The sequence below is a fragment of the Ranitomeya variabilis genome, chromosome 1 (assembly GCF_051348905.1).
Source record: "Ranitomeya variabilis isolate aRanVar5 chromosome 1, aRanVar5.hap1, whole genome shotgun sequence".
NCBI lineage: Eukaryota > Metazoa > Chordata > Amphibia > Anura > Dendrobatidae > Ranitomeya > Ranitomeya variabilis.
In genome coordinates this window covers 901,942,675-901,960,446 of record NC_135232.1, presented here as the reverse complement: position 1 = coordinate 901,960,446, position 17,772 = coordinate 901,942,675, and the positions used below count along the sequence as shown (strand labels likewise).

Sequence of the window (17,772 nt, the reverse complement as noted above, 5' to 3'; positions counted from 1 at the left end):
TCATCACTCCAAATTACCTTGTTCCAGAAGTTTTGAGGCTTGTCTTTGTGCTGTTTTGCGTATTGTAGGTGAGATACTTTGTGGCATTTGCGCAGTAATGGCTTTCTTCTGGCGACTCGATCATGCAGCCCATTTTTTCTCAAATGCATCTTGAAACAGCCACACCGCTAGTTTTCAGAGAGTCCAGTATTTCAGCTGATGTTATTTGTGGGTTTTTGGTTGCATCCCAAACAATTTTCCTGGCAGTTGTGGATGAAATTTTTGTTGGTCTACCTGACCGTGGTTTTGTTTTTATAGAGCCCCTGATTTTCCATTTGTTAATCACAGTTTGAACGCTGCTAACTGGCATATTCTCTGAAAAAGGCCAAGAAAGCAAAAATTCTTCCGGGGTATGTAAGCTTTTGAGCACACCTATATATATATATATATATATATATATATATATATATATATATATATATATATATATATATATATATATATATATATATATATATATATATATATGATTAGTTTTAGTATTATTTTGTGGTTTCAAAAAAATACCTTTACAACTTTTTTTTTCACTTTTTTACTTAGTCCCTCTATAGGACTTTCACATTATATGATGGATGTTATTACGATATATGACATCTATATGTAAATATGTACTGTATATTATTCATGATTACATATTCATGTTTTTTATGTCTGTATTTTTCCATGCACTTCTGCACTTTATTATTTAGAATGTTAGATTGAATCAACATATTTCATATTACCACATGAGTAGAACTCACACCGGTATGAAATAAGATATAATGTAGCACATTTAGTGTATCACTAGTGATGAGCAAGCGTGCTCGGATAAGGCGTTCTCCGCACATGCTACGGTACTATCCAAGTGTCTTCGGCGTGCTCAAATAATATGTTCGAGTCGCCGTAGTTGTATGTCTCGCGGCTGTTCGATAGCCGCAACACATACAGGGATTGTCTGTTTGTCACGGCGACTTGAACATAATATTCGAGCACGCCGAAGACACTCGATAGCATCGGAGCATGCTCAGATAACACCTTATCCCAACATGCTCACTCATCACATTTGTGTTTGCATAATTTGAATTATGATTCATTCCACCCTTGTTTATTTTCATGATACTTATGTAACAAGAAAACATGAGGCCTCTGGAAAATTAGTGCAGGATGTGCAAGATGTGCCATTAATGAGGAGAGAGTGCCATCTCCTGGCCAGCCGAAATCAAATGGAACCAAAGTGTACTGGAAGATTTGCAGGGGGAAGGACCTTGTGTGCTGGACTCGATCAGGTGACCCTGTGTAAGGACTTCCCTGATAAAAAAAAAAAGCCCAGTGCGCCAAACCACAGGGATATTTGGCATCAGGGAAGATCGGGGCAGTCTGTGCTACCCGGGTGTCGGTCACCACCTGGCAAGGTCCGGATCCCCCGGAAGACATCCCCGAGTACGGCTTACGCTGGTCAGAGCCATAATCTGTGCCCTGCGTTGGTCAAGCCTCCAAGGTCCGACTGTGCCTGTCAAGAGTTGATGCCTGGTCCTCTCCGCCCCAAGCCTGAGAGACTTTCGCCAACGGTCAAGCCGAGAAGAGAGGTGGGCGACTGCGACAGGAAAGGCATGCCTGCCAGAGAGGTGGAACAGTGCAAGTGAAGAGGAACAGTGCCACTGAGCAGGGCCGTCACTTCCAGCTATCACCTATTGTATCAGGGTCAGCTGGAACTAGTATTACAGGTTGGGAGGGGGCCGGTTGTTGCGTGGGATGCTCATCGGGCTTAAATAGAGTAAGTCAGGAAGAGACTTGCTGCCAAGTGAGAAAACCTGGTCACCCCCGCTAGGGCCAGTGTTTCAAGTGAGAACTCACGTGGTGACTCCCAAGATTGCTGGCACCGCTAACGTTAAGTACTGAGAGACTTTTTAGCTTGTTCATAACTTGTTGTGATCCTCTACAGTATATTGTTAAATTGCATATTTACTAACCCTAATTGTTTAGAAGTTATTGTTGTATAAAAATACCAATATATCAACCCCTGGCTGTTTCCGCATCGTGATCTCTGTACACTGCATTCAGGCACCTGCATTACACTTACACAATTATACTATTTACTAGATGGAGGACCGCATCTGCTATTGGGAGGGCGGTAATGTCATGATGGGGGCAGGCTTTGCAGTGTTGCAGTGTTGAGAATCTCTACCCCTCATGTACCTATCCACTCTCTCTTTCCCCATGTGCTGACTTCTCCTGTCTGTGCTCCCTTGTTTGACCTATCTACCCCATGTGCTCTCCCCCTTGTCTGCTGTCTTTCTCCTTCCTGTGCTGTGTTCTCCCCTCATGTGCTGTCCCGTTTGAGCTGTCTCCCCCCTGTGCTCTGTCTCTCTCCCCTGTGCACTTTCTCTCTCCCTCATCTGCTGTCTTCCCCTCTCATGTCATCTCTTCTTTGACCTGTGTACCCCATGTGCTCTCCCCCTTGTGTGCTCTCTTTTTCTCCATCATTGTGCTGTCTTGACCGTGTACAGAACATACCACAGCTCCTGGGCAGGGGAGGAAGCAAAAAACAATACTGACATTACAGCAGGAGATCGCAGAGGATACATTTTGTGAGGTAAAATATTGTTTAAAAACAGTCAGTGAAATATTTTACCTGACAAAATGAATCCTCTGTGATCCCCTGCTGTAATGTCAGTATTGTCTTTTGCTTCCTCCCCTGCCCAGGAGATGTGGTATGCTCCGTACACAGTCAGACACAGAAAATGTTTAAAATGAACTTTTGTTCATGGGAAAACCCCTTTAATGTGACCGACTTCCTCCGCCTGTGCGGAATTCGTGCAGGCGCAGTAAATTAAAACTGTGCACATGCTCCTCCTGTACAAAGATGGCAGCGGTCAGTGAATCATTCAGCTGATCCCTGCGGCGGCGTGTTTGCGATGATGTTCTGCTGGTGGTACCACGCAAGAGGCTGAGTACGCCAAATACAGTGTGTTTGTGTGGTGCGTATGGCATATACAGTGTGTGTGTGTCATTTGTATGGCATATACAGTGTGTGTGTGTGTGTGTGTGTGTGTGTGTGTGTGGTGCGTACGACATATACAGTGTGTGTTTGTGTGTGTGTGGTGCATACGGCATATACAGTGTGTGTGTGCGTGTGTGTGTGTTGCGATGGTGTTCCGCTGGTGGTACCGCACAAGAGGCTGGTACCACCAGCAGTTTCCATATTGAGACACCCATCATTTTGGTGTCCCAATGTGGTGGTCGGTGAACTTCCGCCGCTTGGAATTCTGGGATCCGGACACATCTGAACGGAACAGGATGTGAAGAGATTACAAGGTAAGTATATATTAAGATGGTCACATTGTATTTATGCACTTCTGCACTCTATTATCCATTCCGCAGATCGAATTAATATATTATGACCCACTTTACAATACTTAACATTTCTATATAAGAGCAGTAACATGATTATGAAATATACCATAAACACCACACATTATGTCTATCACCACTTGTATTATTATGATGTTCACAGCTCTGTTTACATTCCTCACTTTCATTATTATCGTATATACTCGCAGTGTCCACCGCGTCCATACATGCCACAGTGGCACGCCGCACTTGACTCATCATACAGGCCCTATTCACTCCTTCCCTTACCCCAGGACGAAAAGTCTTCTGATCTACTGATCTTTCACTGAACCTATTGGTCCACCTGACACAATAGAATCACTGCAATCGGTAACTGAGGAAGGTCTGATGTAAGACCGAAACGTTTTGATTACTACAGTGAACAACATTAAATTACTGTTTGATCACTTAAGTTGAGTGCCGGGTTTCTTATTATATATCTCCAATGCATATAGACACCACCTCTGAAGAAGAAAGGGTGAAACACGCATTGGGATGACAGGGCAGGCACCAAACCAGCTTTTACGCTGTATGTATCCACATGTGTACATTCTAGTGGCTCTAGTTTCCTGTGTATAAACACGGCTAGATACCCTTCATGTCAATTGAGATAGATATTCTGCTGCACAATACACCACACAGCAATACATTAACTATAAATATTGCAGATTAATCTCATTATAAATACCATCTCCACAATTTTTATGATAGCACTAGTGTAATAACAATTCATAAGAGCTGCTATATATATACACACGATATATGTTGGGTCTAAATCATATATAATATACACTCACCGGCCACTTTATTAGGTACACCTGTCCAACTTCTTGTTAACACTTAATTTCTAATCAGCCAATCACATGGCGGCAACTCAGTGCATTTAGGCATGTAGACATGGTCAAGACAATCTCCGGCAGTTCAAACCGAGCATCAGTATGGGGAAGAAAGGTGATTTGAGTGCCTTTGAACGTGGCATGGTTGTTGGTGCCAGAAGGGCTGGTCTGAGTATTTCAGAAACTGCTGATCTACTGGGATTTTCACGCACAACCATCTCTAGGGTTTACAGAGAATGGTCCGAAAAAGAAAAAAAATCCAGTGAGCGGCAGTTCTGTGGGCGGAAATGCCTTGTTGATGCCAGAGGTCAGAGGAGAATGGGCAGACTGGTTCGAGCTGATAGAAAGGCAACAGTGACTCAAATCGCCACCCGTTACAACCAAGGTAGGCCTAAGAGCATCTCTGAACGCACAGTGCGTCGAACTTTGAGGCAGATGGGCTACAGCAGCAGAAGACCACACCGGGTACCACTCCTTTCAGCTAAGAACAGGAAACTGAGGCTACAATTTGTACAAGCTCATCGAAATTGGACAGTAGAAGATTGGAAAAACGTTGCTTGGTCTGATGAGTCTCGATTTCTGCTGCGACATTCGGATGGTAGGGTCAGAATTTGGCGTAAACAACATGAAAGCATGGATCCATCCTGCCTTGTATGGAGCATCTTTGGGATGTGCAGCCGACAAATCTGCAGCAACTGTGTGATGCCATCATGTCAATATGGACCAAAATCTCTGAGGAATGCTTCCAGCACCTTGTTGAATCTATGCCACGAAGAATTGAGGCAGTTCTGAAGGCAAAAGGGGGTCCAACCCGTTACTAGCATGGTGTACCTAATAAAGTGGCCGGTGAGTGTATAATGTGATTATGCACTATGTTGTGATGTGATGCTGCGCATAAATAATATATCTATTAATGATATTGGTATGCCATGCATATCTCTGCATTTTTGAGAGGCACTCTGATTTAATATTGTTTTAATATTTCTATAGTAAAGATTAATTGGTTTAATATACTCATGTAGCGCCCCCACTACTGCAGGGCCGAGGGGTACCCGGTACCGGGCCTCTGAATCTCTGCTCTGGGGTTGTCACAGTGGCTAGGCCCGGTCCGTGACCCTGCTGAGGGGCGTACAGTGAAAGATATGAGGGATGATGGTGATGATGGTGACGCTGTAGTGGTGCGGTGCAGTAAATAACGAGGACACCAGGTTGCAGTCTCTTTACCTCTTTACTGAAGATCTCTGGGTCCTCAGTCCGGAATCCGGATAACCAGGCTGCGCAAGTCCGGCCGGTCCAATGGCACCTCCAGAGTTCTCTTAGCAGGTGGAAATCTGTGCCTTCCTTCTAGCGCTATGTGTTGCGGTCCTTCCCTGCTGTGCTTACGGAAAGTCCCCACAACTGTTGTGTCCGTTTCTTAAGTTCCCTCACAACTCGATTAGATGATGTTCTGCTAATTCTCCGTTCCTCCCTGATGTTGCGGTTAGAATGGCACCCGTTTGATGGGTAGGCTCGGAGCTCTTCCGGGACCCTAGAGTCGCCCCTCTCCACAAGTTGCCCCCCAAGACTGCATAGGTGATTTAAGTGAGACAGCCCGCCTTAGACTGACTGTCCTGCCGCTGTTTAGAGTATTGCTTGAAGCTGAATATTGTAATACTCCCTCGGCGTTCCGGCCGCCTGTTGTGCGCCTCAGTAGAATGTTGCCTCGATCTTACAGCACGACCCCTACTGGTATTCTCCTTGTCGCTTTGATCTCGTTTCTCACTCAGCACAATCTATCTCGCTTCCAATCCCTTCTTGGGCACCGCCGCTATACTGAGCAGGCACGGTCCCGTTGCTTTCTCTCTAGTTGCCAAGTCTCTGTCAGGATCCCACTCCCGACAGAGACCCTACCGAATCTTCTCCCGCAACACCTTCTGCCACAAGGTGTTGCCTGGTTCCAACCCAGTCAGCTTTCTGTCTAACTTCCTGCCTGACCCCCAGTTTTACCAGTGTGTGAGGAGTGGCCTAATGAATAGAACCCTTAGCTCCCCCTGGAGGCCCGGCGGTGAAATGTATTGGTGTCTGTGATACCTGATCAGATGAACTCCTTCAGTGCCATCAGACGTACCATAGCTCCCCTTAGTGGCGGAGCCACAGTACTGCAACGACCAGGACTCTGGGGCGCTGCACTCCCTCCTGGTTAAATCCAGTACTCCGGGACTGGGAAGAAAACAACAATACAAGTTAGCAAAAAGACATACAATTTTGTTGAGTGCAATAACAATAAGTATATTTGAACAGAGCTTCCCTTTATGGGAGGTGAGGACACTTGAACGTTACAAACATGGTTAAATATCATAGCAACATGCTATAATTAACTTTTCTTACCCAACCGGGTATTCTACTTAGTACAAATTCTGGAACAATAATTTAACATTGCCTTTAAGGACGTACACTCCGAATCCGCTAAAGACCTTCTCATAATCACATTATAAGGCAATTTAACTTTTACATTCTCCTTCTTTAAATCTGCAGGACCGCCTGTCCTAACGGCGCCAGACCTACTGCCTCTCCTTTCTTACAGGACCGCTCCTTTCAGCCCGAGCCTTCTGTCTTTTCAACTACTATACACAGTATAGAACATAACATTTCTTTCAGTTTAGGACCAATGAGCCCTTTCTTCAAGGCTCCTAAGAGGACTTACTAACTAACCCCATACGGGTTCACTCTCTCTGTCCTCATCTTTCTATCAACATTATCAAACATTTTCCACAATTAACTTGTTAAATGCACATAACTTTTTCATATAAACATTATCATCACTTTCTTTCGTCAAAACATTATTGCCACCTGTCTTAAAGCAATATCACCATTTAAGTGCAACAAATGAACATCCCCTTTAAGAGGGGACCAAGTCTCTATGAGGTAGCATATCTTCTCAAGCTACCAGTCCGTACTCAGCAAAGGTTCCAGTGTGGTATCTTCACAAAGAGTCCTTTTTGAAGTAAAACCAGTAGGAAGCACCCTTAAGAAGGTGCAAACTATTTACAAAAAGTTTGTATCATGCACTGTTCATGATTGCGGCAGTTCTGGAAACTTTGTGCAAAACTTGAAAAACACAAACAAAACAATAGGGATCCCGGGTCAACAAAGGGATCCCTTTAAGAGTTAACCCTGAACGGGTTTAGCAGCAAAACAGTAAAACAGCAACTATATACATACTCATGGTATCGAGGTTTATCTTCATAGTAAATCACAAGACATCAGCCGAAAATGAGCACCTTCCGACTGTGCCGACTTTGATCCTGGGTCAGCAGCTGATGCCGCACCAGTATCACTAACGGATTTCCCTGGTGCAGTCAGACCACCCAACGTCTGGACCCAAAGGCGGACTCTAGCCGCCAGCTCAGTTGCTGCAAGGAGACGTACGGCGGCAATATTGGTAAGATCTGTCACGTCTGGTTCCATCATGGTTGAAGTAGCAGGTGGCGTTCCGCCCAGCTCACAGCGGCGCACATCCCGGGAATACCACCCGTATGCATTCAGATGACGGGTGTAGGTCACCGGATCCCCCCTCTGTAATGGATCGCCACTTCGGCCACAGCAGGGAGTCTTCACGTTGCAGCTGGCAACGAAGACGTCAGTTAGTAGCCCCGGTTCCTGTATGGAGCCCCATCCCCTCTTCGGGTGGAAGGCCAACACAGTGCCTCGCCTCACCCTGTCCCTGTCATCACATGCAAGAGGTGGTTGTTGCACCCTCGGTGGGTCAGTCAGCTCTACCTCTTTTTGCTGTTTCCAATGTAGGATCAAGCATTGTTTGTATTGTTCCCAGGTAAGTACAGCAAGGGTGAATCCTTCTTCCCGAACTCCATCTGGCCCAACCCAGGGAGTATCCCACTGGAGGGTCACCCCGTCTGGGCCCACGTCTAGGGGTTCCCCCATCCTAGTCGGCAGCGGTGGTACCAGCTTCCCCATTGCATCAGGGGGTAACACCACTAGCTCTGCCGAGAGGAGACGGCTTTTACTGGGGTGACGGCCGGTCGCGGGAGCGGGATCGAGCAGGGGAGCAGGGGCGTCTTCCATACCTGCGCCCGATGTGATTCCACCGATGTCGATCCGGTCCGTTGACGAGGACACTGGAATCGGCTGCAGCCCGGACCGCGGCTCTTCCACTGTGGTCCCCGGATGCGGCTCCGCCCACCATGGTTCCTCCTCCGCTGGCTTCGAGGACGGGATGGATAGGCTCAGTTCCGCGGCCGGTTCCAAGGAGTTCAGATCCTTCCGCTGCAGTGGACATAAGTCCACCTCTGGTGGAAGAGGGCAAGCCGGGATTGCTCCTTCCTTGTTCAGGCACATGCTGTTCGTCATCGCTGTCTGATAGTCGGTGGCAGTGCATGCACCTGGCTCCGCCATTTCTCCAGGGTCGGGCTCCTTCTTCACTTCGTTCCCGCCGTTGCAAATCAGGGGGCGGTTCTCCTCTGCTGCTGGGTAGGTCGTCCTCTCGCAGCAGGAGTCGGAGGGGGCGGTCGCTACTTCTGGCGCCGCTTTGGTAGTCTCCTCCCATGGCACGCCCTTCTTCTCCCTCTGCGCTCCCCGTGGCGCTGCAATGGCGGCGACTTTTGGCGGGAGTTTTGGCGGTAAATGGCACAGCACAGTCTTTATAATAAAGTACAGTCCAAGCACAACAAATCACAGTTCCAAGGCACACATGACCTGACTCTTCAGGCTTAAGTAGATCCTGTTCGTGACGCCAAATTGTAGCGCCCCCACTACCGCAGGGCCGAGGGGTACCCGGTACCGGGCCTCTGAGTCTCTGCTTCTGGGGTTGTCACGGTGGCTAGGCCCGGTCCGTGACCCTGCTGAGGGGCGTACAGTGAAAGATATGAGGGATGATGGTGATGATGGTGACGCTGTAGTGGTGCGGTGCAGTAAATAACGAGGACACCAGGTTGCAGTCTCTTTACCTCTTTACTGAAGATCTCTGGGTCCTCAGTCCGGAATCCGGATAACCAGGCTGCGCAAGTCCGGCCGGTCCAATGGCACCTCCAGAGTTCTCTTAGCAGGTGGAAATCTGTGCCTTCCTTCTAGCGCTATGTGTTGCGGTCCTTCCCTGCTGTGCTTACGGAAAGTCCCCACAACTGTTGTGTCCGTTTCTTAAGTTCCCTCACAACTCGATTAGATGATGTTCTGCTAATTCTCCGTTCCTCCCTGATGTTGCGGTTAGAACGGCACCCGTTTGACGGGTAGGCTCGGAGCTCTTCCGGGACCCTAGAGTCGCCCCTCTCCACAAGTTGCCCCCCAAGACTGCATAGGTGATTTAAGTGAGACAGCCCGCCTTAGACTGACTGTCCTGCCGCTGTTTAGAGTATTGCTTGAAGCTGAATATTGTAATACTCCCTCGGCGTTCCGGCCGCCTGTTGTGCGCCTCAGTAGAATGTTGCCTCGATCTTACAGCACGACCCCTACTGGTATTCTCCTTGTCGCTTTGATCTCGTTTCTCACTCAGCACAATCTATCTCGCTTCCAATCCCTTCTTGGGCACCGCCGCTATACTGAGCAGGCACGGTCCCGTTGCTTTCTCTCTAGTTGCCAAGTCTCTGTCAGGATCCCACTCCCGACAGAGACCCTACCGAATCTTCTCCCGCAACACCTTCTGCCACAAGGTGTTGCCTGGTTCCAACCCAGTCAGCTTTCTGTCTAACTTCCTGCCTGACCCCCAGTTTTACCAGTGTGTGAGGAGTGGCCTAATGAATAGAACCCTTAGCTCCCCCTGGAGGCCTGGCGGTGAAATGTATTGGTGTCTGTGATACCTGATCAGATGAACTCCTTCAGTGCCATCAGACGTACCATAGCTCCCCTTAGTGGCGGAGCCACAGTACTGCAACGACCAGGACTCTGGGGCGCTGCACTCATATGGTTTCTGGGCTTTAATTTGCCTATGAAATCGGTGTTGCAATGAAACGGACACAGTCAGAATCATGGGTGAAGAGGGACTACTTTCACTGTGGTAGCTTCTCCTACAGACCCAAGGCTTTGGAGTTTTTCAAACTTCTCAGGACAAAAGACAGATGGGATGTTCCACACTACCGCACCAATATCACAATCCCTTGACACAACAAAGTCACGGCTGCTGCTCAGCCAGCCTAATACGGTCGACTTGCATAGGTTCAGTATGGGCAGCTGTTTGAAAAGGCTGGGAAGCCAGTGGTCTTTGGAAGGACGGAGCCGGACGTGACTTTTTCCTCTTTGGTCTGCTCCTGGAAACTGGGAAGGGAAGATGCAACATAAAACTCAAGACTCGGCTTATCGAATAGTTTTCAGAATGCCACCAGGAAGGCCTTCAGGTCTGAGGTTACAGGATCCCATCTTTTACACAAAAGGGTGAGCCCCGTTGGGACCTCTTCTGCTCGATAGGACATAAGAAATCCTACTTTATCCCAATCAGAGGGAAACTGATGGGCATATAATTTATAGTGCTACATGCACTGCTCTAGGAACACACAGCACAGCTTAGAATCCCCACCATAACGTGGTGGATCAGACATGACAGGTTCAACTCCAGGAGTGTAAGTTACAGACTGAAAAGACACAGTCGCAGGTACTGCAAATTTGAGCTGGAGCAGCTGATGTCAGGGCTTCCAATCAGGCATCCACTGTCTGTTGATAGAACAAAATATACAGATGCTGACCCCAGGGGTCAGGATTGCAGACATGGACTAGACTCAGAGTAACTGGCTTTTCAGGAAACAAACTCTGTTCAGAGTACACAGGTTATGGGTCCTCGGGCAGAATGGAGTCACAGACAGGGCTGGATTTGTATGCTGGAACAGGCTCTCACAGTATGGATTCTGGAACACTAATCAGAACAGAAATTGGTGCAAGTTCAAGTAACTCTGGAACAGTTTCAGGTTTGGGTACCGCCGGTGTGGCTTCAGGGTTCAGGCACCGATGGTGCAATTTCAGATTTCAGGTCCTGGCCACACAAGGACCAGGAGTACAGGATTTAGGCCTTGGCCACACAAGGTCCAGGGGATCAGGTTCAGGCCTTGTCCACCTAAGGACCAGGGATTCAGGTTCAGGCCCTAGCCAAACAAGGACCAGGAGTTAAAAATTCACATACTAACTACATGGGATACTAGGGTGGATGACCTGGCAACATACAATTGGCCACAAACTAAACAAAGGAAATTACAGGGGTTGCTCAGGCATCTCCCCACTGGGGAAGTTGCCTTTTATACAAGATGCCTCCCAGCCATTGCCTGGGGGGCATTTTCAAAGTACGCATTTTGCTCCTTTAAGAACAGGGGAGCGCACCGCTGGGAAGCCTGTGTGGTGTGCACAGGAGCAGGACAGCTAGCAGGGGAAGGGGAGCTCACCGTGCGTCTGGGGCAGTGAGTATGTCAGTGTTCCTGCATGGAGGGGAGGAAGAAGGATCATGCAGGCATTAGTGTTTGAGAAGAAAAATGTAGGAATCCAGCTCCAGGATGTAAAATATCAAAAATGTCTTTATTCAAACATAAAAAATTGAAAAAAGGGCTTACAAATGACCAGCAAGATAGTTAGGGAGCAGCCATGAGCGACTGAACACGTTTCGAACAACTGCTGTGTTCTTAGTCTTCACTGAATACTAAGAACACAACAGTTGTTCGAAACGCGTTCAGTCGCTCATGGCTGCTCCCTAACTATTTTGCTGGTCATTTGTAAGCCCTTGTTTTAATTTTTAGTGTTTGAATAAAGAATTTTTGTATATTTTACATCCTGGAGCTGGATTCCTACATTTTTCTTCTCAAATTTTCTACGTCTTGGCAGAGATGTCATTTCCGTGCTTGGATGATACCACCACAGCGATTCAACTTCTAATGGGTGAGCTGAAATAACTTTTTTCGTATTTAGGCATTAGTGTTACAATCTTTTACGCTACTGGAAAGTTGGAGGTGATAGACATTCGTAGGCCTTCATAGTTCATGCTGACTGTCTGGCTGCTTATTAAGAAAGAAGGAGAGGAAAGGAGGGAATTACATCCTGAACATTTTGAAGGCAGTCATTTGAAGAAGGAATAAAGCAGTCCGTGATAAGGTTTATGATGAAGTGTGTCGGTGCCTTCTCATTGGGCAATAAAAACCTGGGCCTCGCAAATGGACTGGAGCACCACATCCCGCTGACTGATGAAAAGCGGTTTTAAGAGGGATCCCAAAAGTTGGCTTCCACAGATTAAGAAGACATCAGACGGCACTTATGGGGCTTGCTGGACACTGGAGACATCATAGAGACCAATAGCCTTTACACATCTCCCATTGTAGTTGCATGGAAGAAAAATAGCGCTATCAGGATGTGTGTGGACTATCGCACTTTGAACAAGTGCACAGTATCCAACCAGTATACCATGCATAGGATTAATGAAGCCATAGATTGTCTGCAGGGCAGCCAGTGGTTTACTACCAGATACCCATGACCAAGGAGGATACACTGGGCTGTGGAGTGTTCTGGAGCATCAGGCAGTAAAGAGAAGGCCCAAGCCTGGGGGTCACCTTGCAGCAGGGAAATGCTGAGTCTCGCACCTTGGCTCTCAGAACCAGATGAATATGGGACTAAAGGTGAAAAAATATAATGGTCACCTGAAAAACGGTCACGTAGGTTAACCTTGAATTTGGAACTGGTCAGAGAAAATGCTGCAGTGGCTTGGGCCTTGGTGCTTTCCTGATGCTGAACTCACATTGCAAGATCTTGGATCAACTGGGCCAGGTTTTCAATTTGATCAACCACTTCTTGGAGGTGAGCTATAACTTTGAGGCCAGTTATTACAGTAATGGAGCTTTGTTCATGGTAGCCTGACAGTTCATAATAGGACATTCGTAGGCACGCTTTGCACAAGCCACTCCTAATAGCAAGTCCCAGAGAAACTGAAGCCTTCACCCATAAAACCTTACTAAAGAACCCCATCGGTTACGTCCACAGTGTGGATTCTGGATGGCAGAACAGACTGGTAGAGAGAAAGGTCATAAAGCCGGGTCACTACCAGAAAGTATATATCAGTAATACAAATTTGAGAAAAAGTTGTATAGTGAAAATACAAGCTGAAGTCAGGAACTAAACTGTAGAACATACAGGATACAAGAACGAGACAAACAACAAACTAGGGTAGTTACAAACTAGATCTGCTAAAAGTAACTGCTGGATGTTTAAATAGGAAGTGGCCTCACCCAAGGCTTAGAGTAGAGAGCATCCTAATGAGTAAAGTAGAAAGCCATTGGCAGTGGGAGTGGCTAAGGTTATAGGAGCGTGTTCAGACAAGGACGTAACAGATGTGAACAGAGCCTAAGTGTCTTGCTCGCACATTAGTAACTCTGCTATAGGGATATTTACATTTTTAATAATCATACTATTTCCATTTTTAAATGACTTACTTAACTATCCTCAAACAGATATTCAATAACTTTTCAATAACTTTTAACAAGCTTATGATGAATTCCAGATTACAATGTATTTATGGTAAAATAACCTTCAATCTAAATTAGTCACCTCCATTTGAAAAAATAATTTCTAAAATCAAATTGTTGTTCCAGACATAATATAAAGTGTCATAATATTGAGAGGGATTCATGCATTTTGTGTATGTAAATAATTTTAAATGTATTTTCACTTTGAAGAGATCAGTTTTTTATTTGCTTTCTGTTAATCAGTGTCTAAAAAGCAAAATAACAAAATCCACAATGATTCAATTCATAGACAGTAAACCATGTAATACACAGAAGGAGAGGAGATCTTTGGTTTAATAAGAATGCCACGTTTCCTGGGTCTGATGTAGAATGGTTAATTAATTAAAAGGTTTAAAAGCAGGTGAAATAAGGATGGAGATTTAGGATGTGTGTTGGTTGAAGTCATGACGATCTGCCTTAAGCACATGACTGAGATTAAATGATTTCTGGAGTACAAGGCTGCTAATTGGGAAATCCCTGCTAATCCTGCCCCTCATAGTACAGTTAACTCTATATAAGACTGCAGTGCAGACAGTTTATACCCAAGTGCATGTGTCCGCTAGCTAAACTAGCATAATGGCCCCGATTCACCATTACGCCTTTTTTGTCTAGTTTTGTGTGTTTTGCGCCTTTTTTTTTGTTCACACCCAAGTCCATATTCTATTTGCACTTGTTTTGAAATCTATTTTATATGTGCTTACTTGTTTGCTTTTTCTGCATGGATTGTGGGCTGAGTTTAGCAATTCCAGATGTTGTCACCTAATTCATCATTTGCGACTTTTTAAAAAGCATATAATGTGGTGACATTTCACTCCAGTCCCCCCTTGGTGCATTTTTAGCACACCAAAACTTTTGGCGCAACTTTTGGGACTTTTGGCACCAGTAGTCACAAAATCAGCTCATTACAGGAAAAAAAAACTTTTTTTTTTTTTTTTTTTTTTTAAACTTTGCCCCTGATTCATGAACCGTGTGCGCTATGTTGATGAGTTTGGCACCAAAACGGCAACTAATAACATGAGGCAAAAAAGGAAAGTGACCTAAAAAAAAATGCAAATCATGGCTAATGTTTTCATTACCAAAGATATTCATGAAGCAATGCCCCATGGATATGACATCACAGTACAAATCATTTTCCCCTCAATTGTAGTAGGCCTATGACTCTACTATAGAACTGACCTGCCAAATAGCACAATAGATTTCAGCTTCCTGAACTCTTAAGATTTGAAATTTCATTGGAAAGAATGACTAGTATTACCCACCTTAAAATTTCCAAGCTTTAGAGAGAAGTAAGATTTTAAAATTTGGATTAAGGCTTACAGGTAACTTATATGAAGGAAAGAGCAAACTACCTAAGTTGGCTGTGACCACAGAAATAGGCCCCATCAAGTGTATGACCTCATAGGAAATTCTACTATATACCTACTAACCTAGTAGGAAAGAAAATTAGTCCATCTAAAAAGCAAGTAATTCAGATGCACAGCATGCTGGACAACTAACCAAGCGGTTAATACTTTTGTATTAACATACAAAATACACATAATACATATGTGTATTATAAATACACATAATTGAAGGTATTTTCAACAAATTTTGGTATAAAACACCATCGAGTAGTGCAATATGTTTTGCAAAGCACAAAGTTGCGTAAAAATTTTGCTACGTTTGCCATTTGTTAGCCAGTTTCAGCCATCTGCACCAAAGTGAGCAGAGCTGGGGCGGGGAAGAGTGTGGCAAAGACTGACCGACAAATTCATAGAAAGTTGTGACGTAACTTACACCAAAATGTTACTCCAGTGCACCCATCAATAAGACTGGCATGCCAGGAAACAAATTACTATTTTGTGTGTGTTTCCAAGCTTCTGATGACAAAAGTGATGCGATGGCTTCTTATGGGGACAACTTTGGATCACTACAGTTTACCACTTTAATTCTAGACACAGAAATGTTGCATGGAACTTTTTCTGTCTGGCCATAGATCCCCGACCAGTGCGCAAAGTGCACAATTTGCCATCAATTTCCAAATAAGACCAAAAGCAACTGGTTGGACACAACTGATGTAAATCAAGTCCTAATTTTAAGAACCTATTTTATTTGCCTCCTATTTTACAAGTTAGAAAGTTTTATACTTGATGATACTTTGTGTCAGATGTGTGGCATAACATAGTTGTTTCTCATTTCTGGTTAGTGGGGGCATTGGATATGAAATGGGTTCATTTCAGGTGCTTGGAGGACCTTTACCACAGATTCTTCTCTAGTTGACTGACAGTTGCATTCACAATCAGCAAGTCAACCAAGGAAGATTGAGCATAAAAAAGACCAGAATGCAAAAGAATGTAACCTTTGTTTTTAGAGGAGTATGAGGTGCATTATGTAACCATGTATGCTGAATCCACTTATGACAGATTGATAGGTACCAGAATTATCACCTCTAAGCTTTAGCTTAGAGTAATATATGACAGTGGTTCATTTCAATCAATTTTTTACCCCAAAAAAGTTTGTTTTTTTAAAGTAATTTTGAAAAGGGATTGAAAATCCCACCTAATAAATAGATTGATAAGGCAAGTTTACAAATGATCTACTATATAATTGTCTAAGAAGTACTTCCGTGTGTCTGTCTTTCTGTCCTGGAAATCCCGCGTCGCTGATTGGTCTCGCCAGCTGCCTGTCCTGGCTGCCGCGACCAATCAGCGACGGGCACAGTCCGGCCGAGAATTAGTCCCTCCCTACTTCCCTGCAGTCAGTGCCCGGTGCCCGCATACTCCCCTCCAGTCAGCGCTCACACAGGATTAATGCCAGCGTTAACGGACCGAGTTATGCCGCGGGTAATGCACTCCGTTAACGCTGCTATTAACCCTGTGTGTCCCCAACTTTTTACTATTGTTGCGGCCTATGCAGCATCAATAGTAAAAAGATGTCATGTTAAAAATAATAAAAAAAACAAAAAACCTGCTATTCTCACCTTCCGTTGTCCGGCGAGGCGCGCGCGGCTGCCGCCATCTTCCATTCCCAGAGATGCATTGCGAAATTACCCAGAAGACTTAGTGGTCTCGCGAGACCGCTAAGTCATCTGGGTAATTTCGCAATGCATCCTGGGAACGGAAGATGGCGGCAGCCACGCGCGCATCGACACAGCTTCGCTGTATCCCGGCAGATGAGTATATAACTATTTTTTATTTTAATTATTTTTTTTAACAGGGATATGGCGCCCACACTGCTATATACTACGTGGGCTGTGTTATATACCGCGTGGCTGCTATATACTACCTGGCCAGTGTTATATACTACCTGGCCAGTTAGATACTATGTGGGCTGTATTATATACTGCGTGGGCTGTGCTATGTATTATGTGGCCAGTGTTATATACTACGTGGGCTGTGTTATATACTGCGTGGGCTGTGTTATATACTGCATAGGCTGTGCTATATATTACGTGGCCAGTGTTATATACTGCGTGGGCAGTGTTATATACTGTTTGGGCAGTGTTATATACTGTTTGGGCATAGCACAGGCCACATAGTATTTGTTTGCTATATACTACATGCCTCCTATATACTACGTGGCCTGTGCTATATACTATGTGGCTGCTATATACATACATACATATATATTCTAGAATACCCGATGCGTTAGAATCGGGCCACGATCTAGTAATTCAATATTTATTAGGTCCCGCACTGATCCTTAGAATTGGGCTTCATTTGAATGGAGCAGCACACAGCAGTAAAAGGATGACTAAGTTTGAAGGGAATTTGTCACCAGGTTTTTGGATACCCCATCTGAGAGTAGCTTGATGTAGGGGCAGACCTCTAATTCCAGCAATGTATCACTGCTGCAGATTTGCCAGTTCTCTGAATGCCGAGCTCTGTATAACCACGCCCACTCCAGTAATTGGCAATTGTTTGCCTATGCACAGTGTACACAGAAAGCTGCCAATCAGTGTGGAGGCAGGGTTAAGCCCAGTAAGTGACACATCGCTGGAATCAGGGTTTCTGCCTCTACATTTTGCTGCTCTCAGATTAAGTGGCAAAAATCTGTTGACAGATTACATTTAACTTTATATATTTGTCAGAAAG

The 17,772-nt window shown here is 45.2% G+C and overlaps 1 protein-coding gene across 1 annotated transcript in view; it reads right to left on the bottom strand.

Annotated features, from left to right (window-relative positions):
• The window catches only part of LRIT3 (leucine rich repeat, Ig-like and transmembrane domains 3), a 63,488-nt gene that overhangs the window by 36,329 nt on the left and 9,387 nt on the right, over window positions 1-17,772 (bottom strand). The window lies entirely within an intron of this gene.